The 26,797-nt window shown below is 38.2% G+C and overlaps 1 long non-coding RNA gene across 4 annotated transcripts in view; it reads left to right on the top strand.

Moving 5' to 3' along the window:
- LOC129058743 (uncharacterized) overlaps nucleotides 1-26,797 on the top strand; it is a 686,790-nt gene that overhangs the window by 526,311 nt on the left and 133,682 nt on the right. The window contains exon 5 of one of the 4 annotated variants that reach the window (XR_010139317.1): nucleotides 17,311-17,389. The exons of the other annotated variants lie outside the window; for them this stretch is intronic. This is a non-coding gene — a long non-coding RNA (uncharacterized LOC129058743). The remainder of the gene's footprint in view (nucleotides 1-17,310; nucleotides 17,390-26,797) is intronic. 4 annotated transcript variants of the gene reach the window in all.

Below are 26,797 nucleotides of genomic sequence, written 5' to 3' on the forward strand. Positions count from 1 at the left end.
TGTGAAATGTGCCATGAGAAATGCAGTGAGCTGCCAGTCAGTGCCCTGCAGGGGGATTTATGAAATGGTATCCTGCAAATGTTGTTTGTTTCTTTTCAGCCCAAGCTGCATGAATTATTTCAACTGAATCGGGAGGGTAGATGAAGGGGTGCAGGAAGCTAATAGAGAAACCAGCACCCCTATTGGTGCTGAATAAGTGGTCTAAATGATGGACTACTTATTGCGAAAGCCTGTAACTTTTTGTTTTGAGATACTGGTTTTATGTGGCTCCTGAAATTTTTTGAGCAATTACTCCAATCTTCATTATCTTCCTTCTTAAGGCAAAGCCATACTCGACTCTTTGACGTGCCCATCTCCCTACAGCCAGGAGACAGGCTGCTTGTGAGGTGCTGATTGTTTTGTTCTGCTCGGGTTCTCTTTCCATGACAGAAGAAGAAGGCATAGTCTCAGGAGGTGGAAGGAGCTCGGTTGATTGGGAAGCATCATGGTTTCATAGAAAAACCTTGATATTTTAAGAGCCTGAGTGTTAGTGGCAGCTCCTCTGCTTTCTAATTGTGTGACTTGGGCAAGGTTACTTCTCAGAGACTCCATTTGCTCATCTCTAATATGGGAGACATAATATTGTAAGGAGTAAACGAGATGGTATTTCTAAAATACTGGGTACTAATTATCATTAGTATCTAAAATATTAATGATAATTAGTAAAATATTAATGATAATTAGAAAAATGTTTTCACCATTGATGAGGCAGTGACACAAAATTCCCATTATGTTCTAAATACATACTGTTAGATGTCTGAGAGGTTTTACATAATTGTTTGCTGCTTAAACAAAGACCATTTTTTTTTTACTTTAGATATTGAAAGCAACCGGGTAGTGTTCCCTTTTCACTTAGTGGCTGCGCATACCAATCATTTGAATGAAAACTCACATACTCTCCTAGGGGCTGTGTAGTACAGTGCCACAGATTATCTTACTAATAACTGAAATCCTGCTGTCTTCATATGAATTTATCAAATTATCTACTTTTATAAACATAAATGAGATGATATTAGCAGTGTACAGGTGAAAATTTATTTTAAAATATATTTAAAATTTATTTTAATATACCTTCAGATGAGCCCAAGATCAAGAGTGGATATATAGTAGTATTTTTCTTCCCTCTTCTCAACAGAGATAGAAGACAATAATCTTCTATCTGCAATAGTCTGGATTTGCATCCTGTTGCCACTCTAATAATAAAAAGCTGGATACAAAATACAGAAAACTGGATCAAATACTAGGGTTGTTTTTATACACTATAGAAATACCTACATTTTAAAAAGTCTTCTGAAGAGTGAATAACTTTTTTTTTTTTTTTTGAGACAGAATCTCTCTGTGTCGCCCAGGCTGGAGTGCAATGGCGCAATCTTGGCTCACTGCAACCTCTGCCTCTCGGGTTCAAGCAATTATCCTGCCTCAGCCTCCCAAGTAGGTGGGATTACAGGTGTCTGCCACCGTGCCCGGCTAATTTTTTTGTATTTTTAGAAGAGATGGGATTTTGCCATGTTGGCCAAGTTGGTCTCAAACTCCTGGCCTCGGGTGATCCACCCTCCTCGGCCTCCCAAAGTGCTGGAATTACCGGTGTGAGCCACCACGCCTGGCTAGATTGAATAATTTTTTAAGGTTATTTCCAGGAGCCTTCAATTTGAAGGTAGAGCCTTCATATGAGATGAGGAAGCTAATGACACCACTATATGTTTACACATGTCTGCATTAAATCTCAATCTCAGCGCCTCATGCCAATGCAAATATGGCTGGAGCAGATGATCAAGGAAGAGAGTGGTAGGAAACGAGTTTTTAGATAGAGCCAGAGGTCAGACCTTTTAGTCCTTACAAGCTATATAAAATAATTTGGACTTGTATTATATGGAGCCACTAAAGACTTTTATTTTTGAGCATGTCATTTTTTAAAATTTCAACTTTTATTTTAGATACGGGGATATATGTGCAGATTTGTAACATGGGAGTATTGCATAATGCTAAGGTTTGGAATATGGATTCCTACATCTTAGTAGTAAGCACAGTAACCAATAGGTAGCTTTTTAGCCCATCCACTCCCTCCACCCTCTAGTAGTCCACAGTGTCTACTGTTCCCATATCTATGTCCATATGTGCTCAGTGCTTAGTTCTCACTTATAAGTGAGACCATGCGGTATTTGGTTCTTGTTCCTGGATTAATTTGTTTAGGATTATGTCCTCCAGCTCCACCCATGTTGCAGCAAAGGACGTGATTTCATTCTTTTTATGGCTGTGTAGTATTCCATGGAGTATATGTGCCACATTTTCTTTATCTAATCTTCCATTGATAAGCACCTGGATTGAGTCCATGTCTTTGTTATTGTGAATAGTGCAGCAATGAACATAGAAATGCATGTGTCTTTTTGGTAGAATGATTTACTTTGGGTATATACCCAGTAATGGAATTGCTGGTTTGAATCGTAGCTCTGTTTTAAGTTCTTCGAGAAATCTCTAAACTGCTTTCCACAGTAGCTGAACTAATTTACATTCCCACCACAGTATATAAGCATTTCCTTTTCTCCACAGCCTCACCAGCGTCTACTGTTTCTTTTTTTTTGTTTTTTTTAATACTTTAAGTTCTAGGGTACATGTGCACAGCATGCAGGTTTGATACATAGGTATACATGTGTCATGTTGGTTTGCTGCACCCATAAACTCATCATTTCCATTTGGTATTTCTCCTAATGCTATACCTTCCCCAGCCCCCCACCCACCAACAGGCCCCAGTGTGTGATGTTCCCTGCCCTGTGTCCAAGTGATCTCATTGTTCAATTCCCACCTAAGAGTGTGAACATGCAGTGTTTGGTTTTCTGTCCTTGTGATAGTTTGCTGAGAATGATGGTTTCCAGCTTCATCCATGTACCTGCAAAGGACACGAACTCATCCTTTTTATGGCTGCATAGTATTCCATGGTGTATATGTGAAATCAGGTAGCGTGATGTCTCCAGCTTTTTGGCTTAGAATCGACCTGGCAATGCAGGCTCTCTTTTGGTTCCATATGAACTTTAAAGTAGTTTTTTCCAATTCTGTGAAGAAAGTCATTGGTAGCTTGATGGGGATGGCATTGAATCTATAAATTACTTTGGGCAGTATGGCCATTTTCAGGATATTGATTCTTCCTATCCATGAGCATGGAATATTCTTCCATTTGTTTGTGTCCTCTTTTATTTCGTTGAGCAGTGGTTTGTAGGTCTCCTTGAAGGGATCCCTCACATCCCTTGTAAGTTGGATTCCTAGGTATTTTATTCTCTTTGAAGCAATTGTGAATGGGAGTTCACTCGTGATTTGGCTCTCTGTTTCTCTGTTAGTGGTGTATAAGAATGCTTGTGATTTTTGCACACTGATTTTGTATCCTGAGACTTTGCTGAATTTGCTTATCAGCTTAAGGAGATTTTGGGCTGAGATGATGGGGTTTTCTAAATACACAGTCATGTCATCTGCAAACAGACAATTTGACCTTCCTCATTCCCTTTATTTCTTTCTCTTGCCTGATTGCCCTGGCCAGAACTTCCAACACTATATTGAACAGGAGTGGTGAGAGAGGGCATCCCTCTCTCACCACTGAGAGTTTTTAGCATGATGTGCTGTTGAATTTTGTCAAAGGCCTTTTCTGCACCTATTGAGATAATCATGTAGTTTTTGTGGGTGGTTCTCTTTATGTGATGGATTACATTTATTGATTTGCGTATGTTGAACCAGCCTTGCATCCCAGGGATGAAGCTGACTTGATTGTGGTGGATAAGCTTTTTGATGTGCTGCTGGATTTGGTTTGCCAGTATTTTATTGAGGATTTTCGCATAAAAACCCAATTTTCATCAGGGTTATTGGTCTAAAATTATCTTTTTTGTTGTGTCTCTGCCAGGCTTTGGTATCAGAATGATGCTGGCCTCATAAAATGAGTTAGGGAGGATTCCCTCTTTTTCTATTGATTGGAATAGTTTCAGAAGGAATGGTACCAGCTCCTCTTTGTACCTCTGGTAGAATTTGGCTGTGAATCCTTCTGGTCTTGGACTCTTTTTGATTGGTAGGCTATTAATTATTGCCTCAATTTCAGAGCCTGTTACTGGTCTATTCAGAGATTCAACTTCTTCCTGGTTTAGTGTTGGCAGGGTGTATGTGTCCAGGAATTTATCCATTTCTTCTAGATTTTCTAGTACATTTGCATAGAGGTATTTATAGTATTCTCTGGTGGTAGTTTGTATTTCTGTGGGATCAGTGGTGATATCCCCTTTATCATTTTTTTATTATTGCATTTGTTTAATTCTTCTGTTTTTTCTTCTTTATTAGTCTTGCTAGCAGTCTATCAATTTTGTTGATCTTTTCAAAAAACCAGTTCCTAGATTCATTGATTTTTCTGAAGGATTTTTTGTGTCTCTATGTCTTTCAGTTCTGCTCTGATCTTAGTTATTTCTTGCCTTCTGCTAGCTTTTGAATTTGTTTGCTCTGGCTTCTCTAGTTCTTTTAATTGTGATGTTAGGGTGTTGATTTTAGATCTTTCCTGCTTTCTCTTGTGGGCATTTAGTGCTATAAATTTCCCTCTACACACTGCTTTGAATGTGTCCCAGAGATTCTGGTACATTGTGTCTTTGTTCTCATTGATTTCAAAGAACATCTTTACGTCTGCCTTCATTTCGTTATTTACCCATGAGTCATTCAGGAGCAAGTTATTCAGTTTCCATGTAGTTGAGTGGTTTTGAGTGAGCTTCTTAATCCTGAGTTCTAATTTGATTGCACTGTGGTTTGACAGAAGTTTGTTGTGATTTCTGTTCCTTTGCATTTGCTGAGGAGTGCTTTACTTCCAATTATGTGGTCAATTTTAGAATAAATGCAATGTGGTGCTGAGAAGAATGTATATTCTGTTGATTTGGGGTGAAGAATTCTGTAGATGTCTATTAGGTCTGCTTGTTGCAGAGCTGAGTCAAGGTCCTGGATATCCTTGTTAACCTTCTGTCTCATTGATCTGTCTAATATTGACAGTGGGGTGTTAAAGTCTCCCATTATTATCGTGTGTGAGTCTAAGTCTCTTTGTAGGTCACTAAGGACTTGCTTTATGAATCTGGGTGCCCCTGTATTGGGTGTATATATATTTAGGATAGTTAGCTCTTCTTGTTGAATTGATCCCTTTACCATTATGTAATGCCCTTCTTTGTCTCTTTTGATCTTTGTTGGTTTAAAGTCTGTTTTATCAGGGAGTAGGATTGCAACCCCTGCCTTTTTTTGCTTTCCATTTGCTTGGTAGATCTTTCTCCAACCCTTTATTTGGAGCCTATGTGCGTCTTTGCACGTGAGATGGATCTCCTGAATACAGCACACTGATAGGTCTTGACTCTTTATCCAATTTGCCAGTCTGTGTCTTTTAATTGGGACATTTAGCCCATTTACATTTAAGGTTAATAGTGTTATGTGTGAATTTGATCCTGTCATTATAATGTTCGCTGGTTATCTTGCCCATTAATTGATGCAGTTTCTTCATAGCATCAATGGTCTTTACAATTTGGCCTGTTTTTGCAGTGGCTGGTACCAGTTGTTTCTTTCCATGTTTAGTGCTTCCTTCAGGAGCTCTTGCAAGGCAGCCCTGGTGGTGACAAAATCATTCAGCATTTGTTTGTCTGTAAAGTATTTTATTTCTCCTTCACTTATGAATCTTAGTTTGTCTGGATATGAAATTCTGGGTTGAAAATTCTTTTCTTTAAGAATGTTGAATATTGGCCCCACTCTCTTCTGGCTTGTAGGGTTTCTGCAGAGAAATCTGCTGTTAGTCTGATGGGCTTCCCTTTGTGGGTAACTTGACCTTTCTCCCTGGCTGCCCTTAACATTTTTTCCTTCATTTCAACCTTGGTGAATCTGACAATTATGTGTCTTGGGGTTGCTCTTCTCGAGGAGTATCTTTGTGGTGTTCTCTGTATTTCCTGAATTTGAATGTTGGCCTGCCTTGCTATGTTAGGGAAGTTCTCCTGGATAATATTCTGAAGAATGTTTTCCAATGTGGTTCCATTCTCCCCATCACTTTCAGGTACACCAATCAAATGTAGATTTGGTCTATTCACGTAGTCCCATATTTCTTGGAGGTTTCGTTCATTTCTTTTTACTCCTTTTTCTCTAACCTTGTTTTCTCACTTTATTTCATTAATTTGATCTTCAATCACTGATAGATACCCTTTCTTCCACTTGATCGAATCAGCTACTGAAGCTTGTACATTTGTCACGAAGTTCTCGTGCCATGGTTTTCAGCTCCATCAGATAATTTAAGGTCTTCTCTACACTGTTTATTCTAGTTAGCCACTCATCTAATCTTTTTTCCAGGTTTTTAGCTTCCTTGCGATGGGTTCGAACATCCTCCTTTAGGTCGGAGAAGTTTGTTATTACTGACTTTCTGAAGCCTACTTCTGTCAACTTGTCAAAGTCATTCTCCATCCAGCTTTGTTCCATTGCTGGCGAGGAGCTGTGATCCTTTGGAGGAGAAGAGGCGCTCTGATTTTTAGAATTTTCGGCTTTTCTGCTCTGGTTTCTCCCCATCTTTGTGGTTTTATCTATCTTTGGTCTTTGATGTTGGTGACCTACAGATGGGGTTTTGGTGTAGATGAGATTTTTGTTGATGTTGATGCTATTCCTTTCCATTTGTTAGTTTTCCTTCTAACAGTCAGGGCCCTCAGCTGCAGGTGTGTTAGAGTTTGCTGGAGTTCCACTCCAGACCCTGTTTGCCTGGGTATCACCAGCAGAGGCTGCAGAACAGCAAATATATCAGAACAGCAAATATTGCTGCCTGATCCTTCCTCTGGAAGCTTCGTTCCAGAGGGGCAGTGGCTTATGTGAGGTGTCTGTCAGCCCCTACTGGGAGGTGTCTCCCAGTTAGGCTACACGGGGGTCAGGGACCCACTTGAGGAGGCAGTCTGTTCTCAAACGCCATGCTGGGAGAATCACTGCTCTCTTCAGAGCTGTCAGACAGGGACGTTTAAGTCTGCAAAAGTTGTCTGCTGCCTTTTGTTCAGCTATGCCCTGCCCACAGAGGTGCAGTCTAGAGTCAATAGGCCTTCTTGAGCTGTGGTGGGCTCCACCCAGTTCGAGCTTCCCGGCCACTTTTTTTACCTACTCAAGCCTCAGCAATGGCGGATGCCCCTCCCCCAGCCAGGCTGCCATCTCTCAGATCCATCTCAGACTGCTGCGCTAGCAGTGAGCAAGGCTCCATGGGTGTGGCAGCCACAGAGCCAGGCATGGGAGATAATCACCTTGTGTGCCAGTTGCTAAGACCTTGGGAACAGCACGGTATTTGGGCAGGGAGTGTCCTGTTTTTCCAGGTAGTCTGTCATGGCTTCCCTTGGCTAGGAAATGCTTTCGCTCGCCCTCCGTGGGCTGCACCTACTGTCCAGCTAGTCCCAATGAGATGAACCAGGTACCTCAGCTGGAAATGCAGAAATCACCCATCTTCTGTGTTGATCACACTGGGAGCTGCAGACTGGAGTTGTTCCTATTTGGCCATCTTGGAACCTACCCTGTATTGTTTTTTTGACTTTTTAATAATAGCTATTCTGACTGGTGTGGGATGTTATCTCATTGTGGTTCTTATTTGCATTTGTCTGATGATTAGTGATGCTGAGCATTTTTTCATATGTTTGTTGACCACTTGTATGTCTTCTTTTAAGCAAAGTCTGTTCATGTCCTCTGTTCATTATTTAATGAGTTTATTTGTTTTTTGCTTGTTGATTTGTTTTAAGTTCCCTAAGGATTCTAAATATTAGGTCTTTGTTGGATGCATAACTTGCAAATACCTTCTCCCATTCTGTAGGTTGCCTGTTTGCTCTGTTGATAGTTTCTTTTGCTGTGCAGAGTGTTCTTTAGTTTAATTAGGTCCCACTTGTTTATTTTTGTTTTTGTTGCAATTGCTTTTGGGGACTTAGCCAAAAATTCTTGGCCAAGGCCAATGTTGAGAAGAGTATTTTGTAGGTTGTCTTCCAGAATTTTTATAGTTTGAGGTCTTACATTTAAGCCTTTAATCTATCTTGAGTTAATTTTTGTATATTGTGAAAGGTAGTGGTCCAGCTTCAATCTTGTACATATGGCTAGACAGTTATCTCAGAACCATTTATTGAATGAGTCCTTTCCCCATTGCTTGTTTTTGTCAGCCTTGTCAAAGATCAGATGGTTGTAGGTGTGTGGCTTTATTTTTGAGTTTTCTATTCTGTTCCATTGTTCTATGTGTCTGTTTTTGTACCAGTACCAAACTGTTTTGATGACTGTGGCTATATAGTATAGTTTGAAGTTGGGTAGTATGACACATCTGGCTTTGTTATTTTTGCTTAGGATTGCTTTAGCTATTCGGGCTCTTTTTGGTGCCATATGAATTTCACAATAGTTTTTTTCTAATTCTGTGAAAAATGACATTAGTAGTTTGATAGGAATAGCATTGAATCTGTAAGTTGCTTTGGTCAGTATGGCCATTTTTATGTCATTGATTCTTTTAATTCATGAGCACAGATTTTTTTGCATTTATTTGTGTTGTCTCTGATTTTGATTTGTTTCAATAGTATTTTGTAGTTCTCCTTGCAGAGATCTTTCACCTCCTTGCTTAGCTCTATTCCTGGGTATTTCATTTTCTTTGTGGCTATGGTAAGTGTGATTGTGTTGTTTATTTCACTCTCAGACTAGATGTTATTGGTGTATAGAAATGCTACTGATTTTTGTACATTGATTTTATATCCTGAAATTTTACTAAAGTTGTTTACCAATTCTGGGATCCTTTTGACAGAGTCTTTAGGATATCCTAGATATAGAATCATATCTTCAGTGAAGAGAGAGAGTTCGACTTCTTTGCCTATTTGAATGCCTTTTATTTTTTTCTCTTGCCTGATTACTCTGGCTAGGACTTCTGGTACTATGTTGAATAGGAATGGTGAGAGTAGGCCTCCTTGTCTTGTTCCAGTTCTCAAAGGGAATAGTTCAAGCTTTTGCCCAGGCAGTATGATGGCTGTGGGTTTGTCATAGATAGTGCTTATTATTTTGAGGTGTGTGTTTTTGAGCAAGTCTTAATGTGACTTGATATCTTAGTTCATTTGGGCTGCTATTACAAACTACCATACACTGGCTAGCTTGTAAACAACAGAAATTTATTTCTCACAGTTCTAGATGCTGGGCAGTCCAAGATCAAGGCACCAATAGAGTCGATGTTTGGTAAGTGCCCATTTCCTAATCATAGATGGCGCCTTCTTGTGTCTTCACATGGTGGAAAGGGGTAAGACAGCTCTCTAGGGGCCTTTTTATAAGGGCACTAATCCCATTTGTAAGGGCTCTGCCCTTATGACCTAATCAACTCCCAAAAGGCCCTGCCCCCTAATATCATCACCTTGGGGTTTAGATTTTAACATATGTACTTTGAAGATACAGAAACATTCAGACCATAGCACCTGATATAAATGTTTAAGTTACAAAAGTCTACTTGGCCATTTTCTAAATATCCATGGTATTTTCTATTTTAAAATAACAAACAATAGTACTTATTGTTTTATTTTAAATTATGAGGGTAATTTTTGCTTTTCTCACTGAAAAAAAATTTAGAAAATATAGAAAAATATTTAAACGAAAATAAATACACCACAAATTTAACCCAGGGGTTGACAAATTATGGCCAGCAGTTTGACCAACTGTTTTTTATGAATCAAATGTTATTGGAAGAGAGCCACACCCCTTTGTTTACTATTATCCATGTCTACTTTCCACACAACAATAACAGAGTTGTTTAGTTGAGACAGAGACTACATGCCCCACAAAACCTAAAATATTTACCACCTGGCCCTTTATAGAAAAAGTTTGCTGGTCCCTGTTTTAGCCTTCTGAAATAATCTGTTATTACTATACTTTTCAAACGGATATTCTAGACATATTTTTAAATAGTCATATTGTAAATTATGATCACATTATAAATAAAGTTATATATCTTTTGCTGATTTCACTTACCTCCATACCATCAGCATGTTACATATAATTATGAAAGATAGCCAGAGGCCAACATTTTTAATCATTGTATAATATTTCATCTTATAAAAATATTATCATCCATTTAAATAATTTACTATTTTTTCCTCTTTTTTCTGACATTTAGACTTTCTAAGTTTTTGGTATTTTGTTTTTTGTTGTTTTTTTTTTTTTTTTGAGATGGAGTCTCACTCTGTCACCAGGCTGGAGTGCAGTGGCATGATCTCAGCTCACTGCAAACTCTGCCTCCCGGGTTCAAGCGATTCTCCTGCCTCAGCCTCCCAAGTAGCTGGGATTACAGGTGCGTGCCACCACACCCAGCTAATTTTTGTATTTTTAGTAGAGACAGGGTCTCATCATGTTGGCCAGGATGGTCTCGATCTCTTGACCTTGTGATCCACCCACCTCAGCCTCCCAAAGTGCTGAGATTACAAGCTTGAGCCACCGTGCCTGGCCTCTAAGTTTTTTAATAAATAATACTGTGGTGAATATCTTTGTAAACAACTGCTTACATTTTTATCATTTCCTTAGACTAGAGAATGTTAAGTGTAATTATGGAATTAAAGGGTATCGACATTTGTAAGGCTTTGGATGAACATGCTGAGGTTTTAAAACGCCATTTCCAGAAAACTCTGGGCCTCTTGCAAGGTTGTATAACATCATTTGAATAAGCTACCACAGTGGAGATGGCTTTGGACTTGAAGAAATTACTATTTTCTCATACTTTAAATGCAAATGAGGATAATTATAAAAATAACTAAACTTTAGTTTGGATAGAGCATTGTTCTAAGTGATTAACATATATTAAATCATTTAATCCTTACAACAATCTTTTGGGATAGGTCTCGTTACCCTATTTTAACAGTGAAGTAAGGATTAAAACTTAGAGTGACTCTGAAGCTCTTGCATTTAACCACTGTGCTTAACTGCTTGAATATTTCTGTACGTGTTCCTTTTTCTTTTCATATTCACTCTGTGATTCTACTACTATCAAGGATTGTGTCCTGTGTTAGGTTTCTAGAAAATATGTTTCCACCCTAAAGGTTCTGTGACTTCTAAAAAGTTAGAAACGCTTTCACTTTATGGACTCCATCCTGTCAGCAGAGAGTAGTTTAATTCACATTTTATATTTCTTTTACTTTCTTGGGCTTTCTCAGTGTTTGTTTTCCTCATTTTCTCACCTCTCAGTACTTTGTGTTGTCAAAACTTATCTCCAAAGTTTAAAGTTTACATATCATGCTGTTATTTTAAAAAGTAGTCTGGTGGTGCTTCTAATTATTGCTACTGCCATGAACACAGAGGCAGGCAGAAGCAGCTTCCAGAAGCTTAACGAAAATGTTATCTCCTATTTTTAAAAAGGATAAATGCAGACACAACTTTGGCTTGATGTTATAATTACTTCTTTTGGATTTCTAGCTATTTTTAAAACAAATTTACACCATTTTGTGCTTGTGTGAAACCTCAAGGATAATGTTCACTAGAGATCCTCCAATTATTTTTCCAGTGAGTAAGTTCCACCTCTTAATTGTTTTAATTAGCAAACCTATGAAAATTAATTAAAATTGTTATTATACTTCCAAAATTACATACCACTGGCTGCTGAACATAAAATCTTAATCAAAATATTGAAAAGGCTGGAATCCAACTTGCTTTAATTGTCTAATATGCTTCAAGGAGAGAAGCGATGAAAACAATAAGGTGAATAAAAAGAAGATGCTTTTTCAGGGAATCTATAACACCTTTTACATAGATGTTTCAAAACGATGATGATGATGATTCAGCTAGTGAAAAATTATCAGAAAGATACAAAAAATGATGACGATGATGATGATCATCATCATGATAATGCTGGTTTCTTTCTTATTCTACTGAGGAATAGAGTTGGTTTTCAGTAGAAGTGTCTACTTTCATGACGGGGAAGTAATTCCTTTATAGCAAGTCCCTTGAAGCACTGCATGGAGATTATATGTGGCCACAGCCTAAGGAAGGGGCCTCAACTAGTGTTCAAGCAGAGAAAGAAAGGAAGAAAAAAGAGAAGCAGATGGTTTGACTGACAGCAGGTGAGGAAACTGGTGCTCCTACTAAGTGCTAGCCTCTGGGTTAGGAGCTTTCACATAGGCTTTTTTTTTTTTCTTCCGGAAAACAACCAGGTAGAAATTTGTAAGCATTAACCTCATTGTACAAATCAGATTTAAAGGGATTAACTAAACTGCCTAAACCCATTCAAGGCCTTCTAGCCTCAATCCTTCTCTCTCCCTTTGATGCACAGGCTAAGGTATGCAGTTTGGGTCATGTCTCCTCATCAAAGCCTAATCCAAATTCCATCCCTCCTATGGTCAGATCCAGGATGAAGGTAGTTGTTTAAACTGGCTTTTAAAGTAAAATTAGGTAACAACAATGGCAACAACAGCAACTAACTGAGTAACAACCACAGTGACAACAGTAACTAATTGAAAATTAGAGTTTATTGTATGCCAGGCTAAGTATTTCCCATACATTATCTAATTTTTGCTCCTAACAACTGAATAAGGAAGCTACTATTATTATTCTCTTCCACATAGGAGAAAACTAAGTCATCCACAGTTTAATATTGGAGTTATGTAGTTAGTAAATGACGGAATTTTTATTTAAACCTAGGTCTAATTTTAGAAATAATTTTAATCACTACTTGGAAAATACACACACATACAACTACGCGCACGTGCGTGCGTGCTCACACACACACACACACACAGACGCAAAGCATGAACACCATCACAGAGGTATGACCTTAAGCAAGCAGATGTATACAGCTTCTTCAATTAAAACTAGATGGGGTGAGGTAAGGAAGATGTTGTAACAGATATTGATACTAGTAAGTTATAATAGGGCCAGATATTCAACTTTTTAAAGGCTCTCATTTATTTTGTTTCATGCATCGAGTCTCAATAGTGTTCTGTTTCCCTTCTAGTATTTCATCTTTTGTTGTAAACATTATAAAATTGGGCTTTTTTCAGCTGGTGAAAAATTATCAGAAAGATATCAAAGCTGGCACAATTATTGTACCACTGAGAAAGATGTAGCTAAATGTGGATTATTGTTTATTTGAAATATTCATATCAATACCTTGTTGGGAGAGGGCCAGCAAATTTCATTCACCAAAATGTGAATTTTGAAACAGACTACATTATCTAGTACACATAGTATGTAGTTGATAAATGTTGAAAAACTGTGTGAAAAATAAAGAGTCTTTTATTTAATGACTCCACCTTTTAAAAAATTATTACGAGTACATAATGGTTGTATACATTTATGGGACACGTGATTTTTTTTTTCCAACTTCAATCTTTTTATTTTCTGCCAGAAAGATTAGGGCTAGGAAGGGGTAGGAACAAACACATCTTATTCACAAACAGCAACATCATCAGTAAACAAATGTGGAAAAATTGTCCATACTCATAATTAAAGTAATGCAAATTAAAGCAACAATGAAGTCGAATTTTTCACCTATTAAATTAGGGATACATTTTTTTTCTTTTGTTAATTTTTTTAAATTATACTTTAAGTTCTAGGGTACTTGTACACAATGTGCAGGTTTGTTATATATGTATGCATGTACCATATTGGTGTGCTGCACCCATTAACTCGTCATTTACATTAGGCATATCTCCTAATGCTATTCCTCCCCGCTCCCCCTACCCCATGACAGGCCCTGGTGTGTAATGTTCCCCTTCCTGTGTCCAAGTGTTCTCATTGTTCAATTCCCACCTATAAATGAGAACATGCGGCGTTTGGTTTTTTGTCCTTGCGATAGTTTGCTGAGAATGATGGTTTCCAGTTTCATCCATGTCCCTACAAAGAACATGAATTCATCATTTTTTATGGCTGCATAGTATTCCATGGTGTATATGTGCCACATTTTCTTAATCCAGTCTATCATTGTTGGACATTTGGGTTGGTTCCAAGTCTTTCCTATTGTGAATAGTGCCACAATAAACATATGTGTGCATGTGTCTTTATAGCAGCATGATTTATAATCCTTTGGGTATATACCCAGTAATGGGATGGCTGGGTCAAATGGTATTTCTAGTTCTAGATCCTTGAGGAATCACCACACTGTCTTCCACAATGGCTGAACTAGTTTACAGTCCCACCAACAGTGTAAAAGTGTTCCTATTTCTCCACATCCTCTCCAGCACCTGTTGTTTCCTGACTTCTTAATGATCGCCATTCTAACTGGTGTGAGATGGTATCTCATTGTGGTTTTGATTTGCATTTCTCTGATAGCCAGTGATGATGAGCATTTTTTCATGTGTCTTTTGGCTGCATAAATGTCTTCTTTTGAGAAGTGTCTGTTCATATCCTTTGCCCACTTTTTGATGGGGCCGTTTGTTTTTTTCTTGTAAATTTGTTTGAGTTCTTTGTAGATTCTGGATATTAGCCCTTTGTCAGATGAGTAGATTGCAAAAATTTTCTCCCATTCTGTAGGTTGCCTGTTCACTCTGATGGTAGTTTCTTTGGCTGTGCAGAAGCTCTTTAGTTTGATTAGATCCCATTTGTCAATTTTGGCTTTTGTTGCCATTGCTTTCGGTGTTTTAGACATGAAGTCCTTGCCCATGCCTATGTCCTGAATGATATTGCCTAGGTTTTCTTCTAGGGTTTTTATGGTTTTAAGTCTAACATTTAAGTCTTTAATCCATCTTGACTTAATTTTTGTATAAGGTGTAAGGAAGGGATCCAGTTTCAGCTTTCTACATATGGCTAGCCAGTTTTCCCAGCACCATTTATTAAATAGGGAATCCTTTCCCCATTTCTTGTTTTTTTCAGTTTGTCAAAGATAAGATAGTTGTAGATGTGTGGTATTATTTCTGAGGCCTCTGTTCTGTTCCATTGGTCTATGTCTCTGTTTTGGTACCAGTACCATGCTGTTTTTGTTACTGTAGCCTTGTAGTATAGTTTGAAGTCAGGTAGCGTGATGCCTCCAGCTTTGTTCTTTTGGCTTAGGATTGTCTTGGCAATGTGGGCTCTTTTTTGGTTCCATATGAACTTTAAAATAGCTTTTTCCAATTCTGTGAAGAAAGTCATTGGTAGCTTGATGGGGATGGCATTGAATCTCTAAATTACCTTGGGCAGTATGGCCATTTTCAGGATATTGATTCTTCCCATCCATGAGCATGGAATATTCTTCCATTTGTTTGTGTCCTCTTTTATTTCGTTGAGCAGTGGTTTATAGTTCTCCTTGAAGAGGTCCTTCACATCCCTTGTAAGTTGTATTCCTAGGTATTTTATTCTCTTTGAAGCAATTGTGAATGGGAGTTCACTCATGATTTGGCTCTCTGATTGTCTGTTAGTGGTGTATAAGAATGCTTGTGATTTTTGTACATTGATTTTGTATCCTGAGACTTTGCTGAAGTTGCTTATCAGCTTAAGGAGATTTTGGGCTGAGATGATGGGATTTTCTAAATATACAATCGTGTCATCTGCAAACAGGGACAATTTGACTTCCTCTTTTCCTAATTGAATACTCTTTATTTCTTTCTCCTGCCTGATTGCCCTGGCCAAAACTTCCAACACTATGTTGAATAGGAGTGGTGAGAGGGCATCCCTGTCTTGTGCCAGTTTTCAAAGGGAATGCTTCCAGTTTTTGCCCATTCAGTATGATATTGGCTGTGGGTTTGTCATAGATAGCTCTTATTATTTTGAGATACATCTCATTGATAGGACATGTGATGTTTTGAAACAGGCATACGATGTATAACAGTTGAATCAGGGTAATTGGGGTATCCATCACCTCGAGCATTTATTCTTCCTTTTTGTTAAAAACATTTCAACTCTACTCTTTTAGTTATTTTTAAATATACAATAAATTGTGATAAACTATAGTCACCCTATTGTGCTACCAAATACTAGATCTTATTCATTCTATTGTTAAAAATAGAATGTTTTTGTACCCATTAACCATCTCTACTTCCTCCTTCCCACTTGCCTTCCCAGCCTCTGATAGATTGTTTCCATATCTTGACTATAGTGAATAGTGCTGTAATAAATATGGTAGTATAAATATGTCTTTGATATATAGATTTTTTTTCTTTTGGATATATACCCAGCAGTAGGATTGCTGGATCATATGGTAGTTATTTTTTTTTAGTTTTTTGAGGAACCTCCATACTATTCTCCATAGTGGTTGCACTAATTAACATTCTTACCAACAGAATATAAGCATTCCCCTTTCTCTACATCCTCACCAGCATTTGTTATTACCTGTCTTTTGAATAAAAGCCATTTTAACTGGGGTGAGATAATATCTTATTGTAGTTTAATTTGCATTACTGTGGTGATTAGTGATGCTGAGAACTTTTACATATACCTGTTGACCATTTGTCTATCTTCTTTTGAGAAATGCTTATTCAGATCTTTTGCCCATTTTTAATCAGGTTGTTTTTTCTTATTAAGTTTGAGTTTCTTCTATAGTCTGTTTATTAATCCCTTGTTGGATGGGCAATTTGGAAATATTTTCTCCCATTCTGTGGATTGTCTCTTCAATTTGTTGATTGTTTCCTTTGCTGTGCAAAAGCTTTTTAAGTTGACGTGATCCCATTTGCACATTTTTGTTTTGGTTGCCTGTACTTTTGAGGTCTCACTCAAGAAATTTTTGCTCAGACCAAGGTCCTGGAGTATTAAAGACTATGTCTTAGTAAAATTGTTGATCTGCACAGAATAAACAAACTGGCTTGAAAAGAAGGCAGCACTTTTCTTAAGGGCTAATGCTTGCCTATGCAAATTAAATGATTAATCAAACACATTATCAGTAATAACTTTTATAAAAATCACTACTCCTGCTATTTTCTCTACTATTGTTTTTGTGCCAAAAGTACATATACAGCTTTCTACATTCTTTCCACCTGATTTAATGTATCAAAGCTGATCTAAGTACCTTCTCCTGTTACATATATGTTATATATTTTATTTATAATACATCTCTTTTTGCATGCAAAGATATGCAAAATAGAGTAATTGGCAATATTGGATTTTGGTCCAGTTGGTTTGGAAAGTTTTTGTGCCTTCATGCTTATTCTTTAAGCATCATGGATGCATTTTTAAAATTTTTCTCTGGATGCATTGTAAGATAATGGTATCAACTATTTTTCTCTAATAGTCTATTTATCTCGTGACTTGATGTACAGACAGTCTCTGACTTACAATTGTTTAACTTAGAGTTTTTGACTTTACAACGGTGAGAAAGCATGTGTATTCAGTAGAAACCACACTTTAAATTTTGAATTTTGATTTTTTTTCCTTGGCTAGTGATATGCAGTACAAGACTCCCAAGATTCTGGGCAGTGGCAGGGAGGTGCAGCTTCTAGTCTGCCACATGATCACAATGGTAAGCAACCAATAGTCTCCAATGTACTGTGTTGTCAGATGGTTTTCCCCAACTATAGGCTAATATAAATGTTCTGAGCACATATAAGATAGTAGGCTAGGCTAAGCCATAATGTTCAGTAGATCAGGTATTAAATGTATTTTTGACTTATGGTATTTTCTTTCTTTCTTTCGTTTTTTCTTCTTTTTTTGAGACAGAGTTTCACTCTGTCACCCAGGCTGGAGTGCAGTGGCTTGATATGGGCTCCCTGCAACCTCCATCTCCTGGGTTCAAGCGATTCTCCTGCCTCAGCCTCCCGAGTAGCTGCAATTACAGGCACCCACCACCACGCCTGGCTAATTTTTTTTTTTTTTTTTTTTTTTTTTTTTTGTAGAGTCTTACTCACCCAGGCTGGAGTGCAGTGGTGTGATCTCAGCCCACTGCTGCAACCTCCACCTCCTGGGTTCAGTGATTCTCCTGCCTCAGTCTCTCGAGTAGCAGGGATTACAGGCACACACCACCATGCCTGGCTAGTTTTTGTATTTTTAGTAGAGACGGGGTTTCATCATGTTGGCCAGGATGGTCTCAATCTCCTGACCTTGTGATCCACCTGCCTCGGCCTCCCAAAGTGCTGGGATTACAGGCATGAGCCACCACACTTGGCATAATTTTTGTATTTTTAGTAGAGTTGGGATTTTGCCACGTTGGCCAGGCTGGTCTTGAACTCCTGACCTCAAGTGATCTGCCCGCCTCAGCCTCCCAAAATGCTGGGATTACAGGCATGAACCACCGCGCCTGGCCCGACTTATGGTATTTTCAACTTACAATGGGTTTATCAGGATGTAACCCCATCATGAATCAAGAAACATCTGTACTTCTCTCCACTGATAAGTGCATCTCTATCAGGTATGATACAGTAAAAGACTGTGATTAATGATATAAGTTCATTTTCATGATCAGATTTTTAATTTGAGGTCCTTAAAACATCTCTAGCAAACCCTGAGTTCTTCAGAACACTATGGAAGCCACAGCTGTAGGACATGGAAAAGTGAGAGGCATACACAGATCTGCATTGTAGAATGAAATCTCCTGTCATAAAATGGAGGATGGGTTAGTTAAAGAAGGGAAATATTAGAACCAAAGAGATTTGCAAGAAGGTTATTATGTAAGAGGATGGAAAATTAAACTTTGATGTATGTCCTGCACATGTACCCCTGAACTTAAAAAAAAAAGTTGGAAAAAAAACCACTTTGATATATGAATCAGGAAAAAAATGCAACATTTGATAAATAAAATTGATTTTTAAAATTAGACAATTGTTAGTTGTCAGGACTGATGAGTAAGAAGAGATCGTTGATGGCTTTTTGCTTTGGAAACTCAAGCAATTAATGGTGAAGCTGTTGAGATAGACAAGCATGCTGAAGTCAGAGGTACATGTTTAAGTTAGTTTACAGTAAAGTGGATGAAGAGTTTGATTTTACACATAGTGAAACTGAGATACTAAAAACAGCTAAGTGCAGATCTACAATTCAAAAGAAAGATTGGGGCTGCGTATGAATTTGATAACCAAATTGACAAAGCTACAGAAGCGGAGCCAGGAAAGAAGTGCAGACGGAAAAGAGAAGAGGGCTAAGGGCAAACAAACCCTGGGGATCATGACCTGTTATGGAGCATGTAGAAAAAGAGCCACCAAAAGAGTCAGGAAAGCTAAGTTAAGCAGGAGACAGTTAACTTTATAGAAGTATGCAAAAGAGAGACTTGTAAGTAGAAAGAAGTAGCCAGTGTCAGGCCATAGAGAAATGCAATTTTGGCTCATTGTAGTTTTTTTCCTCTTGTTAATCCCTATGCACCTCTACTTTCTGCCATCCTTTATCCAATAATTAATAATAATAATAATAATAATAATGCCTCAGTAAATGATTTTACTCCTACTTCACAAATAAGTTGGATGCCATCAGGCATGACCTATTTCATACCCATCATCTTTGCCTTCACAACCCTTCTGCATGAATCCTTCCCTTTCTTTTTCTATTCCTAAGGCATCTCTGAGTCCTTTCACTTCTTTTCTACTCCTGACTTTGTTCTCATGATAGCTCCTCTTCCACATTCTTTAACAAATACAATCTCCTGAAGGCCTCGTCCTTTATTTCTTAAAATATGTACACTTCTCCCAACTTGCACTGGCTTCCTTGAGCCTGCTGCTCCCAGTAACTGTCCTCCTTTCTTCTTTCTGAGCCAACTCCTTAAAAGACATTGTTTATACCCACTAAGTCTCATCTATCTCCTCCCATTCTCTTCTGAATCCCTGCAATCTGACTTTACCTCTATCCCACTATTAAATTCCTCAAAAGCTATCAATGACTTCCTTCTAGCCCAGTGGTCCCAACCTTTTTGGCACCAGGGACCAGTATTGTGGAAGATAATTTTTCCACAAACCAGGGGTAGGGGGGATAGTTTTGGGATGATCCAAGAGCATTACATTTATTGTGCACTTTATTATTACACAACATGCCATAATGTAGAATCAATAGGAGCCCTGAGCTTGTTTTCCTGCAATTAGACAGTCCCACCTGGAGGTGATGGGAGACAGTGACAGATCATCAGGCATTAGATTCTCATAAGGAGCACACAACCTAGATCCCTCACATGTGCAGTTCACAATACTGTTCACGCTCCTGTGAGAACCTAATGCAGCCGCTGATTTGACAGGAGGCAGAGCTCAGGCAGTAATGTGAGCAATGAGGATCGGCTGTAAATACAGATCTTCACTTACCTGCCACTCACCTCCTGCTGTGTGGCTGACTGGTACTAGACTGTGACCCAGGGGCTGGGGACCCCTGTTCTAGCCAAATCCTTTTTCAATTTCTAAGATCAAGTGAATCAATTTCAGGCCCCATTTTAAACTGCAGATTGACCAGCCTGTCTTTAGGTTTCTGTGTCACTGCCTCATTCAGATTTCCTTCCCATCTCTCTGCCAGTTTTCTCTCTCTTTTCTGCTAGTGTTTCTTCCCCATCTTGTCTCCAACTGTAAGTATTCCCTGTATTGTAGCACTTGGGCTCATTTCTCACTGTACATGCTGCATACTTTCAGATAATTCATCCACTCTGCTAGCTTAAATTGCCCTTTCTATTACAATGTCGCTCATGTTTATATATCCTGTTGACAGAATGATTACCTCTGTGCTGCCATCCCTCTTATGCCATCCATACATTAAAACAACCACTAATTCACAAAGTGATCACAACCTTGAGAACCAGTCAAGTATGAGGCCATTGCCATTGAGTTGTTTCTCAGAGTTCCTAAGGTCTCCGCTTAGAACAGCAGTTCTCAAACTTAAGATTTCATCAGAATTTACCTGGAAGGGTTGTTAAAAGACAAGTTGCTTGACTCTATACCCAAAGTTTTCTGATTTGGTAGGTCTGTGGTGGGTCCAAGAATTTGTATTTCTAACAAATTTCCAAGTGATGCTGATGCTGCTGTTTCAGGCACAGTGCTTTGAGCATCGCTGGCTTAGAAAACGGTTTTTAAACATAACTGCACAACAGAATCACTAGGATAGCCTTTTGAAAATTACTGCTACTCTGGTCGGGTGCGGTGGCTCACGCCTGTAATCCCAGCACTTTGGGAGGCCGAGGCAGGCGGATCACAAGGTCAGGAGATCGAGACCATCCTGGCTAACACGGTGAAATTCCGTCTCAACTGAAAATACAAAAAAAAATTAGCCAGGTGTGGTGGCGGGCACCTGTAGTCCCAGCTACTCAGGAGGCTGAGGCAGGAGAATGGCGTGAACCCAGGAAGCAGAGCTTGCAGTGAGCCGAGATAGTGCCACTGTACTCCAGCCTCGGCGAAAGAGCGAGACTCTGTCTCAAAAAAAAAAAAAAGGAGAAAAAATTACTGCTACTCAGGACCCACTACTGGCCTATTACATCAAAATATCTGGTAATGGGCTCCCCAGTTAACTCTAACATGTAATCATAGTTAAGATACATATGTTTAGAAGCAGAGGAAAGGAAATACCACTCAGAAAAGCAATAGCCTTGGGTAGGGGTTTGCCCCATGGTTTCCTCCAAAGTCCATTAATTCCATAAAATAATAAGCAAAAAGGTCGTGTGTACCCAGGGAGGGAGTGCATAGCCTTCAACATATTCTCCAAAGGATCTGTGACTGCACCACCCAAATTAAAAATCACTAAGGAAGCTGATTCTTAGGGAGGCCTGGCCTGCTTACACAATTTCTTACATTCACACATATCACCATCATATATGTTTCAAACTCCATTCTGTTCATACATTAAGGCTTCTGTGGGAAATACCTACTTTACTTTGCATAGCTTCAAGGCTTGAAATGTTTATCCTTGCATATTTACTCAGGTTAATAAACATTTGTTTCAAAGTGCTTATTAAGAAGAAGAATCCAACATCCATCCATCATTGACATATTGGCAAGAATCACTTTATCTAGGTTAGTTTTATATTACCTTATGGCCTAAAGTAATAGGTATTTTTAATGAGCAAAGAAGGGAGTATGAAGAACATTGACAGTCTAAGTAGAGGCCCACAGAGAAGTTTTCAAAAAAACCAGGACAATGGGAACCTGAAAGATTGAGAAGGGTATCTGAGTCACTAAGATATGTGTGAAGAAAGAAAAATCAGAATACACAAAGAGTAATTTTTAACTATGGTACCTGAAACTCATTGTACGATGAAGAAATGAACAGAAAATCATCTTCCTTCTTCTTTTCTTCCCCTATATTCATCACATACAGATTCCTCAGAATCATTAACTAAGGACTAACATGATCTCTACTAGTGGGGTCAGTTTTGAGTAATGTAAAGCATGGGAGCCTTAGAGCCAATCCCAGCTCTGCCATTCACTGTCTAGGTGGCCTCGAGCAACTGTTAACCTCTCTAAGTCCAAGTTTCGTATCTGTAAAATAGCAATGATAATACCCACCTCATGAGGTTATCTTGAAAAGTAAATGAAATGATTTTTAGTACTTATTACAGTGCTTCAAACTACCAAGTGTTCAATAAATGGCTGTGTTACTACAACTTAGCTAGGTTATAATCAAATAGGCATTTTTTGGACTAGCCTAAAAATGCAACTATGATATTGGCTGTGGGTTTGTCATAAATAGCTCTTATTATTTTGAGATACGTCCCATCAATTCCTAATTTATTGAGAGTTTTTAGCATGAAGGGTTGTTGAATTTTGTCAAAGGCCTTTTCTGCATCTATTGAGATAATCATGTGGTTTTTGTCTTTCGTTCTGTTTATATGCTGGATTACGTTTATTGATTTGCGTATATTGAACCAGCCTTGCATCCCAGGGATGAAGCCCACTTGATCATGGTGGATAAGCTTTTTGATGTGCTGCTGGATTCTGTTTGCCAGTATTTTATTGAGGATTTTTGCATCAATGTTCATCAAGGATATCGCAAGAGCTTCTGCACAGCAAAAGAAACTACCATCAGAGTGAACAGGCAACCTACAAAATGGGAGAAAATTTTCGCAACCTATTCATCTGACAAAGGGCTAATATCCAGAATCTACAATGAACTCCAACAAATTTACAAGAAAAAAACAAACAACCCCATCAAAAAGTGGGCGAAGGACATGAACAGACACTTCTCAAAAGAAGACATTTATGCAGCCAAAAAACACATGAAAAAATGCTCACCATCACTGGCCATCAGAGAAATGCAAATCAAAACCACAATGAGATACCATCTCACACCAGTTAGAATGGCAATCATTAAAAAGTCAGGAAACAACAGGTGCTGGAGAGGATGTGGAGAAATAGGAACACTTTTACACTGTTGGTGGGACTGTAAACTAGTTCAACCCTTGTGGAAGTCAGTGTGGCGATTCCTCAGGGATCTAGAACTAGAAATTCCATTCGACCCAGCCATCCCATTACTGGGTATATACCCAAAGGATTATAAATCATGCTGCTATAAAGACACATGCACACGTATGTTTATTGCGGCACTATTCACAATAGCAAAGACTTGGAACCAACCCAAATGTCCAACAATGATAGACTGGATTAAGAAAATGTGGCACATATACACCATGGAATACTATGCAGCCATAAAAAATGATGAGTTCACGTCCTTTGTAGGGACATGGATGAAATTGGAAATCATCATTCTCAGTAAACTATCGCAAGAACAAAAAACCAAACACTGCATATTCTCACTCATAGGTGGGAATTGAACAATGAGAACACATGGACACAGGAAGGGGAACATCACACTCTGGGGACTGTTGTGGGGTGGGGGGAGGGGGGAGGGATAGCATTGGGAGATATACCTAATGCTAGATGACGAGTTGGTGGGTGCAGCGCACCAGCATGGCACATGTATACATATGTAACTTACCTGCACATTGCGCACATGTACCATAAAACCTAAAGTATAATAATAATAATAATAATAATAAAAGAAAAAAAAATGCAACTATGTATCAATTGCTATTGTCTATGTTCCAAGTGATTGGCTTTGAGATAGTCTTCACTATGAAAACATTTAAATACTCACTTTACATTTTCAATTTACTTTTTAAACGAACTACTTGTTGTTCCAACTGCCAATACTTTTTGTTTAGCTACTCAGTTACCATCTTAATCTCACAGCTAATAGACACTTCTCCCCGAAATGAGAGTTTCTTAGGAACAAGGATCATGTCTTTATCAAATAACCATTAATTGAGCATCTATATGTCAATAACGGGACATAAAAAGATACATACGATTAGTTCCTTTCTTCATGGGGCTTAACTTCTACCTGGGAAAAATAATATGCAAATACAATTCAAGATTATGACTGTTATAATAAAGATGTGTGCCAAGAACTATTGAGTCTACTGGAAGAACAGATTTATTTTATCTCATTTGATAAGGAAATCTTCGTAAGAGAGGTGGCGTTAGAACTGAGCCAAATGTATATCAAACTCAATAATAAATGAAGTAATTCCAGCACTTTGGAAGACAGAGATGGAAGGATCACTTGAAGCTAGGAGTTTGAGACAAGCCTGGGAAACACAGCAAGACCCCTGTCTCTGCCAAAATAAATAAATAAAAATAACATTAGCCAGGCATGGTGGCACATCTTTGTAGTCCTAGCTATTCAGGAGGCTGAGGCAGGGTAATCACTTGAGCACAGGAGTTTGGGGTTACAATGAGTTATGATCATGCCATTGCACTCCAGCCTGGGTGACAGAGCAAGACCTTGTATCAAATAATAATAATAATAACACTAATAATAAGTGTAAAACATACGTAGGAATAGAGAGATCTGCATGGATGCTACTGCAGGACAAGATTCATAAGTGTACTATGGTATATTTGGACCTTGAATATATAGGATAAAGATAAAAGATGAAATTTCATGGTGTGCATCTAGGCATGTATGTAATAGTAAGAAATATTATTAATAAATAGCAAGCTCGTTGATGGAAAATAATGTTAGAGAGGTGCCACCAAGAAACTGTATTTTGTAGAGCCCTGGGAACTGAGCAGGGAAGTTTAGACCTCATGCAATAAGCAAAAGAAAGAAAAAAAAAGGCATTATAGATTCTAGAACCAAGGTATACGTAACATGATGAAAGCTGAGTTGTAGTAAGGTTATTCCAGCAATCATGTTGCGGGTAAAGGATCAAGGCTAAAGATGGTAGACTAGAGCATCTTGAATCAATTTTGTTAATGCAGCTATGACCCGTGGTAGGTCTAGATGAGTACGAGTATGTGTTTAGAGATCAACTATAGATATAAATGTGATATTTCATGAATGTCACCTGGGATATTTGAATAATAATATCACTGACAAATACTGCAAAGGTAAGGTGAAAGATTATGAATCATCTTTAAGTGAATAAAATTTAGCGTCATCTTTATGCCAAGTATGTGAAAATATATAATATTTCATGTATATGTATCTACATAATATGTACATCTTCATTCAGTATCTATTTCCCACAGTATATCTTGTTTCCACAAATAAATTATCTACTTCTGCTGGGCAGAATCTCATCTCATATTTCTCATGCATTCTATAGAGCTTACCATGTAAAAAACATAAAGTTGGTACTTAATAAAAACTTATTTGATTAAATAACTGAGGTCAGAAATAGCAGAAAACTAGCACATCTTAGATGGAGTCATTAGTGAATAAGAATTATTTATTCCTAATGATATTGATGAAGCGGGAAAAGTTTAACTGTGCCAAGTAATTCTAGACAATGAAACTATAGTTCGTTTTTTTTTTAATATTCAGTAGAACAAATTTTATGGACCTGAAATGTCAAGGGAAATAGTGAAAAATCATCCTTCTCATCTACTCAGGTGTGTGTAGGTTTATTTTTTTTTCTTTTTTTTTTCTTTTTTCACTTTAAAAATGTGATCTTAGGCTGGGCCTGGTGCCTCATGCCTGCAATCCCAGCACTTTGGGAGGCCAAGGTGGGCAGATCACGAGGTCAGGAGTTCGAGACCAGCCTGACCAAGATAGTGAAACCCTGTCTCTACTAAAAATACAAAAATTAGCTGTGCGTGGTGGCGGGCACCTATAATCCCAGCTACTCGGGAGGCTGAGGCAGAGAATTGCTTGAACCTGGGAGGCGGAGGTTGCAGTGAGCCGAGATCACACCATTGCATTCCAGCCTGGGCTACAGGGTGAAAATCCATCTCAAAAAAAAAAAAAAAAAAAAAAATGTGATCTTAAAGTTGGGGTGGGAGAATAAGACAGTAAATCAGCCCAATCTTTTATAGCAGCATATTCACTTCACTTAGAAAAAATGACTTTAATTGCACAGGGATAGAAAAAAAGATATTTGAATACCTTTCCTTGACAAGATTCAGAGCTTTCATGTAAGAATAAAATATACATTTACAGTAAATTTAGATTTGGGGTAGAATTTAAAGCTCTTGTCCATCAACATGTAATGAATGACTGTGACACTTGCATAATAGCATTTTTTGGAGCACTGTTAGAAAGAGCAAGGGAGTCTTTGCAATGCTAAAGAAAAAAGGAAGTTAAAAAATTTAAGGATGTTTCACTTTCAATAAAAAAAATCCTAGTCGAAATAAGTTGGCAACTCCATGTTCAGAATCTATGTTGTTTCTCTAATGTTCAGGAATGGTTAAGGCAGGAAAGAGAATCTCAAGGTCACCAGGAATAGTCCTTAGAGTATTCTTATAGGGCTTATCTGTGCTCACATGCCTAATTTTTTTCCAAGTGCAAAAGAATGGCCACTTGCTTGAGACAGGCCCAGTGCCATCCTTTATTCAAGTTCCTTTATACTCCTCTTTTTAAAGAAGCTGTCAAGTTCTTTTTTTGCAGTTGACAGGAAAGGCCAAATCTGTGGTACAGGAAAGGAGGCACAAAAAAAGAAACTTTTTTGTGTTGATGTTTTACTAAGTGAGCTAAGGAG

Source organism: Pongo abelii, chromosome 2, assembly GCF_028885655.2.
Source record: "Pongo abelii isolate AG06213 chromosome 2, NHGRI_mPonAbe1-v2.0_pri, whole genome shotgun sequence".
Taxonomy (NCBI): domain Eukaryota; kingdom Metazoa; phylum Chordata; class Mammalia; order Primates; family Hominidae; genus Pongo; species Pongo abelii.